Genomic DNA, 23,481 nt, shown 5'->3' with positions numbered 1-23,481 from the left:
TGGGTGATTATAAAGGAGCTCTACAGGTGTCTCCAAAGGTACATGTTGGGTTGGCGTATTTCGAGATTAGGATTTGTCACTCCGATTGTCGGAGAGGTATCTCTGGGCCCTCTCGGTAATGCACATCACATAAGCCTTGCAAGCATTGCAACTAATGAGTTAGTTGCGAGATGATGTATTACGAAACGAGTAAAGATACTTGCCGATAACGAGATTGAACTAGGTATTGAGATACCGACGATCGAATCTCGGGCAAGTAACATACCGATGACAAAGGGAACAACGTATGTTGTTATGCGGTCTGACCGATAAAGATCTTCGTAGAATATGTAGGAGCCAATATGAGCATCCAGGTTCCTCTATTGGTTATTGACCGGAGACGTGTCTCGGTCATGTCTACATTGTTCTCAAACCCGTAGGGTCCGCACGCTTAAGGTTTCGATGACGGTTATATTATGAGTTTATGCATTTTGATGTACCGAAGTTTGTTTGGAGTCCCGGATGTGATCACGGACATGACGAGGAGTCTCGAAATGGTCGAGACATAAATATTGATATATTGGAAGCCTATATTTGGATATCGGAAGTGTTCCGGGTGAAATCGGGATTTTACCGGAGTACCGGGAGGTTACCCGAACCCCCCGGGAGGTATATGGGCCTTAGTGGGCTTTAGTGGAAGAGAGGAGAGGTGGCCAGGGCTGGGCCACGCGCCCCTCCCCCCTAGTCCGAATAGGACAAGGAGAGGGGGCGGCGCCCCCCTTCCTTCTCTCTCTCCTCTTTCCCCCTCCCGAATCCTATTCCAACTAGGAAAGGGGGGGAATCCTACTCCCGGTGGGGGTAGGACTCCTCCTGGCGCGCCCTCCTCCTGGCCGGCCGCACCTCCCCTTGCTCCTTTATATACGAGGGCAGGGGCACCCCTAGACACACAATTTGATCCACGTGATCATATTCTTAGCCGTGTGCGGTGCCCCCTTCCACCATAATCCTCGATAATATTGTAGCGGTGCTTAGGCGAAGCCCTGCGACGGTAGTACATCAAGATCGTCACCACGCCGTCGTGCTGACGGAACTCTTCCCCGACACTTTGCTGGATCGGAGTCCGGGGATCGTCATCGAGCTGAACGTGTGCTAGAACTCGGAGGTGCCGTAGTTTCGGTGCTTGATCGGTCGGGCCGTGAAGACGTACGACTACATCAACCGCGTTGTGCTAACGCTTCCGCTGTCGGTCTACAAGGGTACGTAGATCACACTCTCCCTCTCGTTGCTATGCATCACCATGATCTTGCGTGTGCGTAGGAATTTTTTGAAATTACTACGTTCCCCAACAGTGGCATCCGAGCCTAGGTTTTATGTGTTGATGTTATATGCACGAGTAGAACACAAGTGAGTTGTGGGCGATATAAGTCATACTGCTTACCAGCATGTCATACTTTGGTTCGGCGGTATTGTTGGACGAAGCGGCCCGGACCGACATTACGCGTACGCTTACGCGAGACCGGTTCTCCCGACGTGCTTTGCACAAAGGTGGCTAGCGGGTGACAGTTTCTCCAACTTTAGTTGAACCGAGTGTGGCTACGCCCGGTCCTTGCGAAGGTTAAAACAGCACCAACTTGACAAACTATCGTTGTGGTTTTGATGCGTAGGTAAGATTGGTTCTTGCTTAAGCCCGTAGCAGCCACGTAAAACTTGCAACAACAAAGTAGAGGACGTCTAACTTGTTTTTGCAGGGCATGTTGTGATGTGATATGGTCAAGACATGATGCTAAATTTTATTGTATGAGATGATCATGTTTTGTAACCAAGTTATCGGCAACTGGCAGGAGCCATATGGTTGTCGCTTTATTGTATGCAATGCAATTGCGCTGTAATGCTTTACTTTATCACTAAGCGGTAGCGATAGTCGTGGAAGCATAAGATTGGCGAGACGACAACGATGCTACGATGGTGATCAAGGTGTCGCGCCGGTGACGATGGTGATCACGACGGTGCTTCGAAGATGGAGATCACAAGCACAAGATGATGATGGCCATATCATATCACTTATATTGATTGCATGTGATGTTTATCTTTTATGCATCTTATCTTGCTTTGATTGACGGTAGCATTTAAGATGATCTCTCACTAATTATCAAGAAGTGTTCTCCCTGAGTATGCACCGTTGCGAAAGTTCTTCGTGCTGAGACACCACGTGATGATCGGGTGTGATAGGCTCTACGTTCAAATACAACGGGTGCAAAACAGTTGCACACGCGGAATACTCAGGTTATACTTGACGAGCCAAGCATATACAGATATGGCCTCGGAACACGGAGACCGAAAGGTCGAGCGTGAATCATATAGTAGATATGATCAACATAGTGATGTTCACCAATGAAACTACTCCATCTCACGTGATGATCGGACATGGTTTAGTTGATTTGGATCACGTGATCACTTAGAGGATTAGAGGGATGTCTATCTAAGTGGGAGTTCTTAAGTAATATGATTAATTGAACTTTAATTTATCATGAACTTAGTCCTGGTAGTATTAGCATATCTATGTTGTAGATCAATAGCTCGCGTTGTTGCTTCCCTGTTTATTTTGATATGTTCCTAGAGAAAATTGTGTTGAAAGATGTTAGTAGCAATGATGCGGATTGGATCCGTGATCTGAGGTTTATCCTCATTGCTGCACAGAAGAATTATGTCCTTGATGCACCGCTAGGTGACAGACCTATTGCAGGAGCAGATGCAGACGTTATGAACGTTTGGCTAGCTCAATATGATGACTACTTGATAGTTTAGTGCACCATGCTTAACGGCTTAGAATCGGGACTTCAAAGACGTTTTGAACGTCATGGACCATATGAGATGTTCCAGGAGTTGAAGTTAATATTTCAAGCAAATACCCGAGTTGAGAGATATGAAGTCTCCAACAAGTTCTATAGCTAAAAGATGGAGGAGAATCGCTCAACTAGTGAGCATGTGCTCAGATTGTCTGGGTACTACAATCGCTTGAATCAAGTGGGAGTTAATCTTCCAGATAAGATAGTGATTGACAGAATTCTCTAGTCACCATCACCAAGTTAGTAGAACTTCGTGATGAACTATAATATGCAAGGGATAACGGAAACGATTCCCAAGCTCTTCGTGATGCTGAAATCGACGAAGGTAGAAATCAAGAAAAACATCAAGTGTTGATGGTAGACAAGACCACTAGTTTCAAGAAAAGGGCAAAGGGAAGAAGGGGAACTTCAAGAAGAACAGCAAGCAAGTTGCTGCTCAAGTGAAGAAGCCCAAGTCTGGTCCTAAGCCTGAGACTAAGTGCTTCTACTGCAAAGGGACTGGTCACTGGAAGCGGAACTACCCCAAGTGATTGGCGGATAAGAAGGATGGCAAAGTGAACATAAGTATATTTGATATACATGTTATTGATGTGTACTTTACTAGTGTTTATAGCAACCCCTCAGTATTTGATACTAGTTCAGTTGCTAAGATTAGTAACTCGAAACGGGAGTTGCAGAATAAACAGAGACTAGTTAAGGGTGAAGTGACGATGTGTGTTGGAAGTGGTTCCAAGATTGATATGATCATCATCGCACACTCCCTATACTTTCGGGATTAGTGTTGAACCTAAATAAGTGTTATTTGGTGTTTGCGTTGAGCATGAATATGATTTGATCATGTTTATTGTAATACGGTTATTCATTTAAGTAAGAGAATAAATTGTTGTTCTGTTTACATGAATAAAACCTTATATGGTTACACACCCAATGAAAATAGTTCGTTGGATCTCGATCGTAGTGATACACATAATCATAATATTGAAACCAAAAGATGCAAAGTTAATAATGATAGTGCAACTTATTTGTGGCACTGCCGTTTAGGTCATATTGGTGTAAAGCGCATGAAGAAACTCCATGCTGATGGGCTTTTGGAATCACTTGATTATGAATCAGTTGATGCTTGCGAACCATGCCTCATGGGCAAGATGACTAAGACTCCGTTCTTCGGAACAATGGAGCGAGCAACAGATTTGTTGGAAATCATACATACTGATGTATGTGGTCCGATGAATATTGAGGCTCGCGACAGGTATCATTATTTTCTGTTCTTCACAGATAATTTGAGCAGATATGAGTATATCTACTTGATGAAACATAAGTCTGAAACATTTGAAAAGTTCAAAGAATTTCAGAGTGAAGTGGAGAATCATCATAACAAGAAAATAAAGTTTCTATGATCTGATCGTGGAGAAGAGTATTTGAGTTACAAGTTTGGTCTTCAGTTAAAACAATGTGAAACACTACTCACGCCACCTGGAACACCACAGTGTAATGGTGTGTTCGAACGTCGTAATCGTACTTTATTTGATATGGTGCGATCTATGATGTCTCTTACAGATTTGCCGCTATTGTTTTGGGGTTATGCATTAGAGACAGCTACATTCACGTTAAATAGGGCACCATCTAAATCCGTTTGAGATGACACCGTATGAACTATGGTTTAGCAAGAAACCTAAGCTGTCATTTCTTAAAGTTTGAGGTTGCAATGCTTATGTGAAAAAGTTTCAACTTGATAAGCTCAAATCTAAATCGGAGAAGTGTGTCTTCATAGGATATCCAAAGGAAACTATTGGATACACCTTCTATCACAAATCCGAAGGCAAGACTTTTGTTGCTAAATTCAGAAACTTTCTAGAGAAGGAGTTTCTCTCGAAAGAAGTGAGTAGGAGGAAAGTAGAAAACTTGATAAGGTAATTGTACCTTCTCCCTTATTGGAAAGTAGTTCATCACAGAAATCTGTTCTTGTGACTACTACACCAATTAGTGAGGAAGCTAATGATGATGATCATGTAACTTCAGATCAAGTTACTACCGAATCTCGTAGGTAAACCAGAGTGAGATCCACACCAGAGTGGTACGGTAATCCTGTTCTGGAAGTCATGTTACTAGACCATGACGAACTTGCCAACTATGAGGAAGCGATGATGAGCCCAGATTCCGCGAAATGGTTTGAGGCCATGAAATCTGAGATATGATCCATGTATGAGAACAAAGTATGGACTTTGATGGATTTGCCCGATGATCGGCAAGCCATAGAAAATAAATGGATCTTCAAGAGGAAGACGGACGCTGATAGTAGTGTTACTATCTACAAAGCTAGACTTGTCGAAAAAGGTTTTTGACAAAGTTCAAGGTGTTGACTACGATGAAATTTTCTCACTCGTAGCGATGCTTAAGTCTGTCCAAGTCATGTTAGCAATTGTCGCATTTTATGAAATCCGGCAAATGGATAAACAAAACTGCATTCCTTAATGGATTTATTAAAGAAGAGTTGTATATGATACAACCAGAAGGTTTTGTCAATCCTAAAGGTGCTAACAAAATGTGCAAGCTCCAGCGATCCATCTATGGACTGGTGCAAGCATCTCGGAGTTGGAATATGCGCTTTGATGAGATGATCAAAGCATATAGTTTTATACAGACTTGCGGTGAAGCCTGTATTTACAAGAAAGTGAGTGGGAGCACTACAACATTTCTGATAAGTATATGTGAATGACATATTGTTGATTGGAAATAATGTAGAATTATTCTGCAAAGCATAAAGGAGTGTTTTGAAAGAAGTTTTTCAAAGAAAGACCTCGATGAAGCTGCTTACATATTAAGCATCAAGATCTATAGAGATAGATCAAGACGCTTGATAAGTTTTTTTTCAATGAGTACATACCTTGACAATATTTTGAAGTAGTTCAAAAATTGGAACGGTCAAAGAAAGAGTTCTTGGTTGTGTTACAAGGTGTGAAATTGAGTAAGACTCAAAGCCCGACCACGGCAGAAGATAGAAAGAGAATGAAAGTCATTCCCTATGCCTCAGCCATAGGTTCTATAAACTATGCCATGTTGTGTACCAGATCTATTGTATACCCGACACTGTGTTAAGCAAGGGAGTACAATAGTGATCTAAGAGTAGATCACAGGACAGCGGTCAAAATTATCCTTAGTGGAATAAGGAAATATTTCTCAATTATGGAGGTGACAAAAAGGTTCGTCATAAAAAGTTACGTCGATGCAAGTTTTGACACAGATCTGGATGAATCTAAGTCTCGATCTAGATACATATTGAAAGTGGGAGCAATTAGCTAGAGTAGCTCCGTGCAGAGCATTGTAGACATAGAATTTGCAAAATACTTACGAATCTGTATCTGACAGGCTCGTTGACTAAAATTATCTCACAAGCAAAACAAGATCACACCTTAGTACTCTTTGGGTGTTAATCACATAAACGATGTGAACTAGATTACTGACTCTAGTAAACCCTTTGGGTATAGGTCACATGACAATATGCACTATGGGTGTTAATCACATGGTGATGTGAACTATTAGTGTTGAATCACATGGCGATGTGAACTAGATTATTGACTCTAGTGCAAGTGGGAGACTGAAGGAAATATGCCCTAGAGGCAATAATAAAGTTATTATTTATTTCCTTATATCATGATAAATGTTTATTATTCATGCTAGAATTGTATTAACCGGAAACATAATACATGTGTGAATACATAGACAAACAGAGTGTCACTAGTATGCCTCTATTTGACTAGCTCGTTAATCGAAGATGGTTATGTTTCCTAACCATGAACAAAAGAGTTGTTATTTGATTAACGGGATCACATCATTAGAAGAATGATGTGATTGACATGACCCATTCCATTAGCTTAGCACCCGATCGTTTAGTATGTTGCTATTGCTTTCTTCATGACTTATACATGTTCCTATGACTATGAGATTATGCAACTCCCGTTTGCCGGAGGAACACTTTGTGTGCTACCAAACGTCACAACGTAACTGGGTGATTATAAAGGAGCTCTACAGGTGTCTCCAAAGGTACATGTTGGGTTGGCGTATTTCGAGATTAGGATTTGTCACTCCGATTGTCGGAGAGGTATCTCTGGGCCCTCTCGGTAATGCACATCACATAAGCCTTGCAAGCATTGCAACTAATGAGTTAGTTGCGAGATGATGTATTACGAAACGAGTAAAGAGACTTGCCAGTAACGAGATTGAACTAGGTATTGAGATACCGACGATCGAATCTCGGGCAAGTAACATACCGATGACAAAGGGAACAACGTATGTTGTTATGCGGTCTGACCGATAAAGATCTTCGTAGAATATGTAGGAGCCAATATGAGCATCCAGGTTCCGCTATTGGTTATTGACCGGAGACGTGTCTCGGTCATGTCTACATTGTTCTCGAACCCGTAGGGTCCGCACGCTTAAGGTTTCGATGACGGTTATATTATGAGTTTATGAATTTTGATGTACCGAAGTTTGTTCGGAGTCCCGGATGTGATCACGGACATGACGAGGAGTCTCAAATGGTCGAGACATAAAGATTGATATATTGGAAGCCTATATTTGGATATCGGAAGTGTTCCGGGTGAAATCGGGATTTTACCGGAGTACCGGGAGGTTACCGGAACCCCCCGGGAGGTATATGGGCCTTAGTGGGCTTTAGTGGAAGAGAGGAGAGGTGGCCAGGGCTGGGCCACACGCCCCTCCCCCCTAGTCCGAATAGGACAAGGAGAGGGGGGCGGCGCCCCCTTCCTTCTCTCCCTCCTCTTTCCCCCTCCCGAATCCTATTCCAACTAGGAAAGGGGGGGAATCCTACTCCCGGTGGGAGTAGGACTCCTCCTGGCGCACCCTCCTCCTGGCCGGACGCACCTCCCCTTGCTCCTTTATATACGGGGGCAGGGGGCACCCCTAAACACACAAGTTGATCCACGTGATCATATTCTTAGCCGTGTGCGGTGCCCCCTTCCACCATAATCCTCGATAATATTGTAGCGGTGCTTAGGCGAAGCCCTGCGACGGTAGTACATCACGATCGTCACCACGCCATCGTGCTGACGGAACTCTTCCCCGAAACTTTGCTGGATCGGAGTCCGGGGATCGTCATCGAGCTGAATGTGTGCTAGAACTCGGAGGTGCCGTAGTTTCGGTGCTTGATCGGTCGGGCCGTGAAGACGTATGACTACATCAACTGCGTTGTGCTAACGCTTCCGCTGTCGGTCTACAAGGGTACGTAGATCACACTCTCCTCTCGTTGCTATGCATCACCATGATCTTGCGTGTGCGTAGGAATTTTTTTGAAATTACTATGTTCCCCAACACATATTGGAAACTAAGGGATATTAAGGCCTCATTTTAATAGAGAACCGGAACAAAGCATTAACACATAGTGAATACATGAACTCCTCAAACTACGGTCATCACCGAGAGTGGCCCTGGTTGTTGTCACTCCGGGGTTATCGGATCATAACCGTAGTAGGTGACTATAACTTGCAAGATCGGATCTAAAACATGAATATAATGATGAATTCATAAATGGTTCGGATCTGAGTTCATGGCACCCGGGCCCAAAGTGACAAGCATTAAGCATAGCAAAGTCATAGCAACATCAATCTAAGAACATAGTGGATACTAGGGATCGGGCCCTAACAAAACTAACTCGATTACATGATGAATCTCATCCAACTCCTCACCGACCAGCGAGCCTACGAAGGAATTACTCACTCCCGGTGGGGAGCGTCATGGAATTGGTGATGGAGATTGGTTGGTGGTGACGAAGAACGAAGATCCCCCTCTCCGGAGCCCCAAACGGACTCCAGATCTGCCCTCCCGAGGAAGAACGGGGCTTGACGGCAGCTCCGTATCGTGGATCGCGATAATTCTTTCTCCATGATTTTTTCTGGAATAATGTGAATTTATAGTATCAGGGGGTCGTCAGCGGGGCCACCAGGTGGGTACAACCCACCTGGGCGCGCCAGGAGAGGGGGGCGCGCCCTAGTGGGTTGTGCCCAGCCAGGGGCCCCTCTCTGGTGGGTCTTGGCTCCAGAAATTCTTATTATTGATATAAAAAATCCTCGCAAAGTTTCGTTCCATTCCGAGAACTTTTATTTCTGCACAAAAACAACACCATGGTAGTTCTGCTGAAAACAGCGTCATTCCGGGGTTAGTTTCATACAAATCATGCAAATTAGAGTCCAAAGCAAGAGGAAAAGCATGACAAAAAGTAGATACGTTGCAGACGTATCATGGTTTCACCTGCTCACACGTGGGTCCAGGGCCCATTGGCAGCCTCCTTCTTCTACCTCCAGCTTGCTACTTCTTCATCGCTGCTCCGCGTGCGTCTTGGTGCAGCCCGCATCTAGCTCCTAGGGAGATGAGGACCCTAGTACCATAGTACGCGGCGTGCATGGTGCCAGTGCAGAGAGAACTCACATCGCGGGCCAGCACCTTTTCGGCACTGCTCACAGATTCGCCTCCTAGATGCCGAGGATCGAGCGGCGAGCAGTTCTCTTGGACCTCGCTCACCGTACACCGGGGTTGGGCTATAAAAGACGACAACGCGGCTCTCCTCCAATGCACAAACAGAATGCCGATCTACTACCTCTTTGGTTTGGGCGAGATCGGCCGAGCTCCTTCGGCGAGGAGGTCTTCTTGGTGGCTGATAACCCACAAGTATAGGGGATCGCAACAGTTATCGAGGGTAGAGTATTCAACCCAAATTTATTGATTCGACACAAGGGGAGCCAAAGAATATTCTCAAGTATTAGCAGTTGAGTTGTCAATTCAACCACACCTGGAAAACTTAATATCTGTAGCAAAGTATTTAGTAGCAAAGTAGTATGGAAGTAACGGTAACAGTGGCAAAAGTAATAGTAGCAGTGTTTGTAGTAATTGTAACAGTAGCAGCGGAAAAGTAACTAAGCAAAGATCAATATGTGAAAAGCTCGTAAGCAACGGATCAGTGATGGATAATTATGTCAGATGCGATTCCTCATGCAACAGTTATAACATAGGGTGACACAGAACTAGCTCTAGTTCATTAATGTAATGTAGGCATGTATTCCGAATATAGTCATGCGTGCTTATGGAAAAGAACTTGCATGACATCTTTTGTCCTACCCTCCTGTGGCAGCGGGGTCCTATTGGAAACTAAGGGATATTAAGGCCTCCTTTTAATAGAGTACCGGACAAAAGCATTAACACTTAGTGAATACATGAACTCCTCAAACTACGGTCCTCATCGGGAGTGGTCCCGATTATTGTCACTTCGGGGTTGCCGGATCATAACACATAGTAGGTAACTATTGAGTTGCAAGATAGGATCAAGAACTCACATATATTCATGAAAACATAGTAGGTTTAGATCTGAGTTCATGGCACCCGGGCCCTAGTGACAAGCATTAAGCATAGCAAAGTCATAGCAACATCAATCTTAGAACATAATGGATACTAGGGATCAAACCCTAACAAAACTAACTCGATTACATGATAAATCTCATCCAACCCATCACCGTCCAGCAAGCCTACGACGGGATTACTCACGCGCGGCGGTGAGCATCATGAAACTGGTGATGGAGGATGGTTGATGATGACGACGACGACGGATTCCCCTCTTCGGAGCCCCGAACGGACTCCAGATCAGCCCTCCCAAGAGAGATTAGGGCTTGGCGGCGGCTGCTACCTCTTGAGCACTGCGTTGGTTTTCCCTTGAAGAGGATAGGGTGATGCAGTAAAGTAGCGTAAGTATTTCCCTCAGTTTTTGAGAACCAAGGTATCAATCCAGTCGGAGGCCACGCACAAGTCCCTCGCACCTACACAAACAAATAAAATCCTCAAAACCAACGCGATAAAGGGGTTGTTAATCCCTCAACGGTCACTTACGAGAGTGAAATCTGATAGATATGATAAGATAATATTTTTGGTATTTTTATAATAAAGATGTAAAGTAAAATAAAAGGCAATAAAAATAGCTAAGTGTTGGAAGATTAATATGATGGAAAATAGACCCGGGGGCCATAGGTTTCACTAGTGGCTTCTCTCGAGAGCATAAGTATTATGGTGGGTGAACGAATTACTGTTGAGGAAATGATAGAATTGAGCATAGTTATGAGAATATCTAGGTATGATCATGTATATAGGCACCACGTCCATGACAAGTAGACCGACTCCTGCCTGCATCTACTACTATTACTCCACACATCGACCGCTATCCAGCATGCATCTAGAGTATTAAGTTCATAAGAACAGAGTAATGCTTTAAGCAAGATGACATGATGTAGAGGGATAAACTCATGCAATATGATATAAACCCCATCTTGTTATCCTCGATGGCGACAATACAATATGTGCCCTGCTGCCCCTGCTGTCACTGGGAAAGGACACCGCAAGATTGAACCCAAAGCTAAGCACTTATCCCATTGCAAGAAAGATCAATCTAGTAGGCCAAACCAAACTGATAATTCAAAGAGACTTGCAAAGATAACCAATCATACATAAAAGAATTCAGAGAAGATTCAAATATTGTTCATAGATAAACTTGATCATAAACCCACAATTCATCGATCTCAACAAACACACCGCAAAAGAAGATTACATCGAAGAGATCTCCACACATCATCAGAGATCCAAAGAAAGAGAAGAAGCCATCTAGCTAATAACTATGGACCCGAAGGTCTGAGGTAAACTACTAACACATCATCAGAGAGGCTATGGTGTTGATGTAGAAGCCCTCTGTGATCAATGCCCCCTCCGACAGGACGCCGGAAAAGGCCCCAAGATGGGATCTCACGGGTACAGAGAGTTGCGGCGGTGGAATTAGGTTTTCATGGATACCTCTGTTGGTTTGGGGGTACGTAGGTATATGTAGGAGGAAGAAGTACATCGGTGGAGCAACGTGGGCCCCACGAGGGTGGAGGGTGCGCCCCCTGCCTCATGCCCCCTGGTTGATATCTTGACGTAGACTCCAAGTCCCCTGGATCATGTTTGTTCCGAAAATCACGTTCCCGAAGGTTTCATTCCGTTTGGACTCCGTTTGATATTCTTTTTCTACGCAACTCTAAAATAGGCAAAAAACAACAATTTGGGTTGGGCCTCTGGTTAATAGGTTAGTCCCAAAAATAATATAAAAGTGTATAACAAAGCCCAATAATCATCCAAAACAGAATATAATATAGCATTAAGCAATTAAAAATTATAAATACGTTGGAGACGTATCAAGCATCCCCAAGCTTAATTCCTGCTCGTCCTCGAGTAGGTAAATGATAAAAACAGAATTTTTGATTCGGAATGCTACTTGGCATAATTTTTTAATGTAACCCTCTTAATTGTGGTATGAATATTCAGATCCGAAAGATTCAAAATATAAGTTTAATATTGACAAAAAAGTAATAATACTTCAAGCATACTAACTAAGCAATTATGTCTTCTCAAAATAACATGGACAAAGAAAGTTCATCCCTACAAAATCATATGGTTTACTCATGCTCCATTTTCGTCACACAAGAATGCTCTCATCATGCACAACCCCGATGACAAGCCAAGCAATTGTTTCATACTTTAGTAATCTCAAACCTTTTCAACTTTCACGCAATATATGAGCGAGCCATGGATATAACACTATGGGTGGAATAGAATATATGATGGGGGTTATGTGGAGAAGACAAAAAAAGGAGAAAGTCTCACATCAACGTGGCTAATCAATGGGCTATGGAGATGCCCATCAATTTATGTTAATGTGAGGAGTAGGGATTACCATACAACGGATGCACTAGAGGTATAAATGCATGAAAGCTCAACAAAAGAAACTAAGTGGGTGTGCATCCAACTTGCTTGCTCACGAAGACCTAGGGCATTTGAGGAAGCCCATTGTTGGAATATACAAGCCAAGTTCTATAATGAAAAATTCTCACTAGTATATGAAAGTGACAAAACAAGAGGCTTTCTATCATGAAGACCATGGTGCTACTTTGAAGCACAAGTGTGGAAACATGATAGTAGCATTGTCCCTTTTATTTTTTTGGGCCTTCCTTTTTTTATTTGGCCTTTTTTGGGAAATGCTCTATGAATGATGATCATCACACTTCTATTTATTTACAACTCAATGATTACAACTCGATACTAGAATAAAGTATATGACTCTATTTGAATGCCTCCGGCGGTACACCGGGATAAGTAATGAATCAAGAGTGACATGTATGAAAAATTATGAATGGTGGCTTTGCCACAAATACAATGTCAACTACATGATCATGCAAAGCAATATGACAATGATGAACGTGTCATGAAAAACTGAACGGTGGAAAGTTGCACGGCAATATATCTCGAAATGGCTATGGAAATGCCATAATAGATAGGTATGGTGGCTGTTTTGAGGAAGATATAAGGAGGTTTATGTGTGACAGAGCGTATCATATTATGGGGTTTGGATGCACCGGCGAAGTTTGCACCAACTCTCAATGTGAGAAAGGGCAATGCATAGTACCGAAGAGGCTAGCAATGATGGAAGGGTAAGAGTGCGTATAATCCATGGACTCAACATTAGTCATAAAGAACTCACATACTTATTGCAAAAATCTACAAGTCATCAAAAACCAAGCATTACGCGCATGCTCCTAGGGGATAGATTGGTAGGAAAATACCATCGCTCGTCCCCGACCGCCACTCATAAGGAAGACAATCAAAGAACACCTCATGTTTCAAATTTGTTACATAACGTTTACCATACGTGCATGCTACGGGACTTGCAAACTTCAACACAAGTATTTCTCAATTCCACAACTACTCAACTAGCACAACTTTAATATCACTACCTCCATATCTCAAAACAATCATCAAGCACCAAACTTCTCTTAGTATTCAACGCACTCATAAGAAAGTTTTTTTTACTAATCTTGAATACCTAACATATTAGGATTAATTTCCCAATTTAAGCAAATTACCATGTTGTTTAAGACTCTCAAAATAATATAAGTGAAGCATGAGATAATAATAGTTTCTATAAAACAAAACCACCACCGTGCTCTAAAAGATATAAGTTAAGCACTAGAGCAAAAACTATATAGCTCAAAAGATATAAGCGAAGCGCAAAGAGTATTCTAATAAATTCTGAATCATGTGTATTTCTCTTAAAAGGTGTGTACAGAAAGGATGATTGTGGTAAACTAAAAAGCAAAGACTCAAATCATACAAGAGTCTCCAAGCAAAACACATATCATGTGGTGAATAAAAATATAGCTGCAAGTAAAGTTACCGATGGAAGTAGACGAAAGAGGGGATGCCTTCTGGGGCATCCCCAAGCTTTGGCTTTTTGGTGTCCTTAGTTTATCTTGGGGTGCCATGGGCATCCCCAAGCTTAGGCTCTTTCCACTCCTTGTTCCATAATCCATCAAATCTTTTACCCAAAACTTGAAAAGTTCACAACACAAAACTTAGCAGAAAATCTCGTGAGCTCCGTTAGCGAAAGAAAACAAAATACCACTTCAAGGTACTATAATGAACTCATTCTTTATTTATATTGGTGTTAAATCTACTATATTCCAACTTCTTTATGGTTTATAAACTATTTTATTAGTCATAGATTCATCAAAATAAGCAAACAACACACGAAAAATAGAATCTATCAAAAACAGAACAGTCTGTAGTAATCTGTAACTAACGCAAACTTATGTAACTCAACATTCTACCAAAATAGGACGACTTTGGAAATTTGTTTATTGATCAGAAGCAATTGGAATCAATATTTTATCACGTTCTGGTAATTTTTAACAATTGTTTTTGTGAACAGAAAGTTTCTGGAATTTTAAGCAAGATCAAATAACTCTCATCCAAGAATATCCTATAGGTTTAACTTGGCACAAACACTAATTAAAACATAAAAACAAATCTAACCAGAGGCTAGATCAAATATTTATTGCTAAACAGCAAGGATAAATATTGTGTTGTCTCCCAACAAGCGCTTTTTAAAGCTTTTTTAGCTAGGCATTGAGATTTTGATGATGCTCACATAAAACATAATAATTGAAACACAAAGAGAGCATCATAAAACATGTGAAAATCACATCTAAGTGTAACATACTTCCTATGCATAGGCATCTTATAGGCAAACAAATTATCAAGGCAAGAAAAAATTAGCGTATGCAAGGAAGCGGAAAGATACAATAGCAATCTCAACATAACGAGAGGTAATTTAGTAACATGAAAATTTCTATAACCATATTTTCCTCTGTCATAATAGTTACATGTAGGATCATAGGCAAACTCAACAAAATAGCTATCACATAACATATTCTCAACTTGATCCACATGCATGCGAAGTTGACACTTTCAAAATAGTGGGATTATCATTAACTAAAGTCATGACCTCTCCAAACCCACTTTTATCAAAAATACCATAAGATCAAACATTCTACAAATATGTGGGATCTAAAGTTGACACTCTTCCAAAACCACTTCCAATATTACTGCAAATACTATTATCAATCTCATATTCACCATGGGGCTTAATTAAATTTTGAAGATCATAAGAAGCGTCACCCCAATCATGATCATCGCAACAAGTAGTAAACATAGCAAAACTAGCATCCCCAAACTTAGGGTTTTGCATAATACTAGCACAATTGACATCAAGAGAATTTATAGTAAAATCATTGCTATCATGCTTTTTATTCAATGATCTATCGTGAATCTCTTCATGAATTTCTTCATCACAATTTTCAGATTCACGAATTTCAAGCAAAACTTCATAAAGATAATCTAGTGCACAAAACTCACTAGCAATTGGTTCATCATAATTGGATCTCTTAAAAAGATTGGCAAGCGGATGAGGATCCATAGATCTTAGGTTCTCTGTTTAGGAATAAATACTCAACTATTCCAACCAAACAAGCAAACGAGCCAAGTAAGACATCAAGGCAAACGAAAAGACAAATGAAAAAAGGGCGAATAAAACGGCAAGAATGAAGTGGGGGAGAGGAAAACGAGAGGCAAATGACAAATATAACATATAAAGTCTCCTAAAGTGGTAGTCACAACCTATGCCTCAAGAGCACGACACCACGCGAGGCAAAAAAGACCACCGCACCGTGCCCGCGCGTGGGGTTGCAGCGCACCACACGAGGGAAAAAACCACCGCACCGCGCTCGACGTGCACGCCCCGCACCCGTCCGCTTTCTCCTCCTGCGAATCTCCCCACGTGCACGAACCCTAGCCGCCGCTCTCCTCTCCCGCGACCCCCAACCACCACCGCTCCTCTCTCCTCTGCCTCGACCCCCAACCACCCAACCCAAACTCCGGCGGCCTCCTCTCCCTCCAGCGCCGCCGCTCCACCATCACCTTCCTTCCTCTCCAAAGGAAGGGAAGGGAAGGGGAGGGGAGGCCCCAGATCGAGCGGAGCGACACCCAGATCCGCAGCAGCACCGGCACCAGCGCGCCGTCGTCCACCTGGACTCTTCCTCTGGCGGATGCGCGGGGCATCGCCGGCCAGAGAGGACGGGGAGGAGATATGCCAGCGAGGGAGGCGGCTCGCCTTGGACCGGCCATGGCACCGGCGTTGCTAACTCCCACGGGCCTCTCATTTCCCATCTTTTCTGGTTGCTCCTCCCACCGTTCCTTCCTCTAATCCCCTTCTTCTCTAATTTAATTCTCGTTTTTAGTTTCCTGCTGTCTATGGCTACTGTAGATTTTGTTCCTCCCCACTTCTATATCTTCATATAAAATCTTATGAAACAATGTTCTGTTTCTTTTTTGGAGTAGGAAGTGATGAAACAAGCAAGGAGGAAGGGCGTAGTGTTGGATATTTGACCAGGTTAGGATTGTCTCCTGTTAAGTATATGGTCGTGTATTCTATTTTTACCTCGCTATCACTAAGATTGATTTGATTATCATCTCTGATGAGTCTATATCATTTAGTTTTGCCATTTGTATTTTTGTGGTTGGTAGATAAAAGCTTGCACAGTTGCACTTGGCGTTTATATTACTATATATTCAGCTAATCATACAAGAACCATCTTTGTAACAGATCCAGGTTTTTATGTGTCTCCCTGTACTTAAGGCCTGTGTTGTAAGGTTAAGTGGTCAATTGGAGTTTTAATTTCCTAGCTGTAGCTCTAAATAAGGTTTGCTTTGTTATGCAGTATATCCATATTATAATTAGAGGAGAGGAGTTGTACCGCCTTGCACATAATGCATTTTAATTCCTTATTTCTCACATCCCGGAAGTCACATTACATCTATGAACCAGAAGAACTAGAGGTATGAAACTCCCAAGAGGAAATATTCATTCCTCTTAGCTATGTATTTATTTGTACATGCTTTTGCAATACTCATGATGCCCTCAGAATTATTTAGAAGGATATATCCTTTGGTGTCTGTTCATACTTATTATATGAGCTATGTTTTACCATCGAGTAGATCTCTTATTACCATGATATTGTCTAATTTTTACATGGATACATAAGGGTAACTTAACGTTGTATGCAGAGCTGGGTCAACATAGGAAGACGCGAGAGCTAAAGCAAATAGACTGCGAGGTTATCAGGATACCGGAGAAATGGTCAATGCTTTAGTCCTTGTAAATGGCACTGGTTTTTCTGGTGCGAGTAAAGCCTGACAGTGGTGTACTCCAGCAATGTGAAGCTGGGACTTCCCTATCAGGCGTGACCTTGTAGCCAAATCCATGAGGAGTCGGAGGTAGTTGCAGCAACTAACCATAAAGCGACGGCGGAGATCCAGTTCATCTGTACATCCAAGGCTGCCTTCTGACCGAACCGTGTCGCGGCAAAAAAATCCGCTTTGATTCAATGCTCTGATCATCTATGCTTTCCTGCTGTAGATTTTTGGAGCTTGCTCTGTTAATCCGTGTTATTTTGTGTATCACATTTTAGGTCTGACCAGCACAAGGTGGCAACAGCAGTAGTGGCGAAGGCATGAAGAGGCCCACATCTGAAAATCCATTCTGCTGACTGATCAAGGGAGATGGTCTTAGCATCCACTGTGACAATGTTGTCCAGAACATGGACGACTCTGGAAACTGAAAAGTGTAAGTACCAATCAAATTTGACTATTTAGGTTATGTTCTATCGAATGGCATGAGTTCTTTTATTCATTTAAAAAAGAGAGTGCAACAAGTTTCTCTTATTCGTATTCAAAAGAATTGCGATGAAATGAAGAAACTCTGAGCAGTCATCTCGAATGTAGAGCTTGTAGTTATGTCATAGGTATATGTCTCTCAATTTATGTAAAGATGGGATCATAGGTCTTACAGTATGTATTTATCTTGGGTGGTGAGCTAAAGGAATTCAGTCTGACAATGATGCTAGCATGCCACTATGTGTTCCTTTCTCTAAATGGACCTACCTATGTCATTCAGAACAGATTTTGCTTCCAGGCACACAAAGGCCACCGATTGGATCAGTGCGAAGAAACCCGTTCGGACCGCTGCCGCAAGCCTCGCCTCAGCAACGGATCAACCTCTACACCTACATCCACTTCGACAGGTCGTCAGTCAAAGCAGATCCATTTTACCCTCCTTCATGCGGATGAATCTGATCAAGTTTATTTCAAATTCGCCTCTGCCTGCCTGCTTCTAGCAGGGTTGCATTTCTCCAATTTTCAGAGCTTCGAATCACTACCTACGAATTGCGTATGTGATTCATCATCGTTCAATTACCCTGTACCCTATGTGAATTATATTCTGAAGTACAGGTTGACAACAACCTACTAGCTGTACATACTTTTCTAGCTGGTACACAATAAAAAGAAAGGGCTTGAGTAAATGCAGATTGTTCATTTCATATCTATCAGAAGTTCCTGCATTTATTTTCCAGTAGCCATAATCAATGTCAGTCACACACTTTGAAGGTTTTACACTTTTATTTGGTATCCTACTGTGCTGCATGATAACATCCACATTTACACGTAGTTTAGGCCCAGTAAAGCATTCCCCCCCTTGATTCTTCAGCTTGCAAGAAAGGTTATGGATTCTGGGTTGACATTCTATTTATAAAAAGGTGCCTACATGAAAAAAAATCATTGAAAAGCCAAGTGAGACACAATAACTGTCCACCCAAATCATTGTGCTGGCTCAACGCCCTCTGCGAGACAGAGGCTGGCGGGCTCTTGCTCTGCACCCGCCAATCTGGCGAGGGTGCTATCCTGTGAATTTGCCCGAATTCTGAAACTATTGCATGTGCACTATATGTATGATGGAAGGTTTCACTTAAGAAGTGTCCAAACTGAGGTACTAGATAACTGGCATACTTAATAGAAGAGACATTCGCCCTAACCTGCAACTGCACCAGTTATATAGATGCACATATAACTGATTTGTTGCTACCTGAGACCATTATTTTAATTGTGAATCTTATTTTTCTTTACCTCTAGGCCATGAACCATCTTACCCTTAAATCAGAATTCATGTTTTATTTGCTCCTATTTTGTTCCTTACCAGTGATAGTGCAGCTTCCTAAATGCATAAAGCTCCCGGGAAGGTAAAACTGTGGTGTTTCATTAAATTGAAATCTGTCATTTATATTTGACTGCTTCAATCTTCTCTAAAACCGCAGGTATATCTGTACAGCGAACTGGATTATGCATTAATTGGTTGATTCAGAGCTCTTGTATCTTCAGTGGCATTCACCTTTGGGCAATTCAAGCGACCACAGGTATTTTCCAGTGATATTGAAGCTATTTTGAAATAGTGCACACTAGCATGATTTGTGTTATTTTCCGCGATAGATGAATTAGCATATCCCCAAAGAAGAGCAAATCCACTTAGTTAGAGCTTTGTTGTTACTCTACGAGGAAATTTATTGTTTAAAACTTTTATCTCTTCCATTATTCAGTGTTGTAGGATATTTTCCAACTGCACTTGAAAATTAGGAAGCTGGAAAAAAATAAGAGCTCAATTTTTAGACTAAAATTACAAACATTGCAATAAAAAGGTTGTAATTCATACAAGTTACCAACATTGATAAGTGATATTGCATTAATATTTCTCTTTCTTTTGCTAGAATATCTCTTTTATACAAATTTAGGAAGATCTTAGGACGATTTTTTCTGATGGATTTTTCCTCCTTTATTTATGTTTCAGATCATGGTCTTCTTATCGACGTCTGATTGTTGAAAAGAGTTCTTATGTGGGTTCTGTTTTAATGTCTTTGTAAGCTATTCTCTTGTGATATTTCAGTTGTTCTGGATGCGATATTTTTGTTTCTAGCTACTGAAAGCATGAGTCTAATGTAAATTGAACCCATTTTAAAGTTGTATTTGCATTGCAATTAATTGGAGCAAACTGGTTAGCCAAGTATCTATAGACTATTAATATAGTTATTCTTTGTCCTTCCCGAGATCTTTTTCTTGGTACTTTAGCTGAAAAGATGCCCTTGGAGATTTTTTTAAATGTATTTCCCCACCTTCTCCAGTAAAACTATTAAATAACAATTAATTTGTAAGTTTCATATTCGGTGAGTCTTGTTGTACATGCTCGCAAGTCTAACATTTATCTCCTATGTTAGGTACATGGTATGAGCTTATGCACATATTTTTTTAGCTTTGTTGCCATATTTTTGTACCAAATGTGTAGGCTTTACCACAGTAGCCATTTATCATTTATGGTGGTTGACCGTGGCCCATCTGAAAATCTACATGTCTCGCTGGCTCCCCTCCGGATTACTAGGGCATTAGCTCCACACGTGAAAATAGACTGTCACGGTAGAAGGCTGCGCACAACTGATGGCCGCAACTCGCTGCCGTAGTTGTGCTGCTTGCATTATGCTTGGGCTGCTCTGGAATTATTTAGATTTCAGTTCGTGGACTTTATTACTCATGTGTTCTTTTAGTAGGCCTATACAAACACAATTGTACTATGGCTGATCTGTTTCCTCTTTTGTTGCGGTTGTCGTGCCTAGGAAAATATGAAATATTTAGAGTTTGGTTCTTTTGAAGCTTGGAACACAATTGTACAACAGCTTCCAGAAAGTATTTTGCAACTTTAGAAATCCAAAATTATGGTTCTGATGGTAATGACCAGGATGATGCGATAGCCTCTTTTGATCCGTATCTATTTTCTCGAAGCTTGAAAGATATACTTGCAACACTTGACTGGAATGATCTAACTTGCGTTTCTCTTTTCTTTTCATTTCCAGAATACTTTGCTGCTAGCATAATTGTGATCCATTTTTTACTCTACTTTTCCTTGATATATATACATGGTTGTCAATTTCCAACTTCTTAGTTACAGAAAAAACAAACAAAATTCACTTTAGATGTGTCTGCTGTAGGCATTAAAAGATTTTTCAGAGCCATCATTCTGAACATTGTTTAAAATGACACCCTATTGCCGTTGGTGTCAAGAACTTGTGATTTATGGCTTATGTCAATTCCATCTTTATAGATGCTTGTGAAGTACACGGTGGAGGCGCGCATGGTTGATGATTATGTTCTGGGTTGGCCATTGAGAGGGACAACAACAACAACAACAACAACAACAAAGCCTTTAGTCCCAAGCAAGTTGGGGTAGGCTAGAGGTGAAACCCATAAGATCTCGCAACCAACTCATGGCTCTGGCACATGGATAGCAAGCTTCCACGCACCCCTGTCCATAGCTAGCTCTTTGTCGATACTCCAATCTTTCAGGTCTCTCTTAACGGACTCCTCCCATGTCAAAATCGGTCGACCCCGCCCTCTCTTGACATTCTCCGCACACTTTATCCGTCCGCTATGCACTGGAGCTTCTGGAGGCCTGCGCTGAATATGCCCAAACCATCTCAAACGGTGTTGGACAAGCTTCTCCTCAATTGGTGCTACCCCAACTCTATCTCGTATATCATCATTCCGGACTCGATCCTTCCTCGTGTGGCCACACATCCATCTCAACATACGCATCTCCGCCACACCTAACTGTTGAACATGTCGCCTTTTAGTCGGCCAACACTCCACGCCATACAACATTGCGGGTCGAACCGTCGTCCTGTAGAACTTGCCTTTTAGCTTTTGTGGCACTTTCTTGTCACAGAGAATGCCAGAAGCTCGGCGCCACTTCATCCATCCGGCTTTGATTCGATGGTTCACATCTTCATCAATACCCCCATCCTCCTGCAACATTGACCCCAAATACCGAAAGGTGTCCTTCCGAGGTACCACCTGGCCATCAAGGCTAACCTCCTCCTCCTCACAGCTAGTAGTACTGAAACCGCACATCATGTACTCGGTTTTAGTTCTACTAAGCCTAAACCCTTTCAATTCCAAGGTTTGTCTCCATAACTCTAACTTCCTATTTACCCCCGTCCGACTATCATCAACTAGCACCACATCATCCGCAAAGAGCATACACCATGGGATATCTCCTTGTATACCCCTTGTGACCTCATCCATCACCAATGCAAAAAGATAAGGGCTCAAAGCTGACCCCTAATGCAGTCCTATCTTAATCGGGAAGTCATCGGTGTCGACATCACTTGTTCGAACACTTGTCACAACATTATTGTACATGTCCTTGATGAGGGTAATGTACTTTGCTGGGACTTTGTGTTTCTCCAAGGCCCACCACATGACATTCCGCGGTATCTTATCATAGGCCTTCTCCAAGTCAATGAACACCATATGCAAGTCCTTCTTATGCTCCCTATATCTCTCCATAAGTTGTCGTACCAAGAAAATGGCTTCCATGGTCGACCTCCCAGGCATGAAACCAAACTGATTTTTGGTCACGCTTGTCATTCTTCTTAAGCGGTGCTCAATGACTCTCTCCCATAGCTTCATTGTATGGCTCATTAGCTTAATTCCACGGTAATTAGTACAATTCTGAACATCTCCCTTGTTCTTGAAGATTGGTACTAATATACTACGTCTCCATTCTTCTGGCATCTTGTTTGCCCGAAAAATGAGGTTGAAAAGCTTGGTTAGCCATACTATCGCTATGTCCCCGAGACCTTTCCACACCTCAATGGGGATACAACCAGGGCCCATCGCCTTACCTCCTTTCATCCTTTTTAAAGCCTCCTTCACCTCAGACTTCTGGATGCGCCGCACAAAACGCATGCTGGTCTCATCAAAGGAGTCATTCAGTTCAATGGTAGAACTCTCATTCTCCCCATTGAACAGCTTGTCGAAGTACTCCCGCCATCTATGCTTAATCTCTTCGTCCTTCACCAAGAGTTGGCCTGCTCCGTCCTTGATGCATTTGACTTGGCCAATATCCCTCGTCTTCCTCTCCCGGATCTTAGCCATCTTATAGATGTCCCTTTCACCTTCCTTCGTGCCTAACCGTTGGTAGAGGTCCTCATATGCCCGACCCCTTGCTTCACCAACAGCTCGCTTTGCGGCCTTCTTCGCCATCTTGTACTTCTCTATGTTGTCTGCACTCCTATCCAGGTATAGGCGTCTGAAGCAATCTTTCTTCTCTTTAAGCGCCTTCTGGACATCATCATTCCACCACCAGGTATCCTTATCTTCGCTTCTCCTTCCCCTGGATACTCCAAACTCCTCCGAGGCCACCTTACGAATGCAAGTCACCATCTTCATCCACACATTGTCCGCATCCCCTCCTTCCTCCCAAGGGCCCTCCTTAAATACCCTCTCCTTGAACACCTGAGCTACCTCCCCCTTGAGCTTCCACCACTTCGTTCTAGCAACCTTGGCACGCTTATCCCGC

General features: G+C 42.3%; 1 long non-coding RNA gene across 13 annotated transcripts; it reads left to right on the top strand.

Annotated features, from left to right (window-relative positions):
• The first annotated feature begins 15,898 nt into the window (after positions 1-15,898).
• LOC123061836 (uncharacterized) lies at positions 15,899-21,293 on the top strand. Of its 13 annotated transcripts, none has more exons than XR_006429358.1 (9): positions 15,914-16,420; positions 16,584-16,635; positions 16,964-17,081; positions 17,310-17,868; positions 18,217-18,325; positions 18,422-18,471; positions 19,212-19,318; positions 19,394-19,492; positions 19,921-20,173. It is a non-coding gene; the product is annotated as an uncharacterized lncRNA (long non-coding RNA). The 13 variants fall into 13 exon arrangements; XR_006429352.1 differs by having other exon boundaries at positions 15,916-16,420; positions 19,279-19,318; XR_006429357.1 differs by having other exon boundaries at positions 15,902-16,420; positions 17,310-17,382; positions 17,456-17,868; positions 18,217-19,318.
• Positions 21,294-23,481: the final 2,188 nt, after the last annotated feature.

The sequence above is a fragment of the Triticum aestivum genome, chromosome 3A (genome assembly GCF_018294505.1).
Source record: "Triticum aestivum cultivar Chinese Spring chromosome 3A, IWGSC CS RefSeq v2.1, whole genome shotgun sequence".
Classification (NCBI taxonomy): Eukaryota; Viridiplantae; Streptophyta; class Magnoliopsida; order Poales; family Poaceae; genus Triticum; species Triticum aestivum.
Note: the sequence above shows the minus strand (reverse complement) of the source record. Positions and strands in the feature narration are given on the sequence as shown.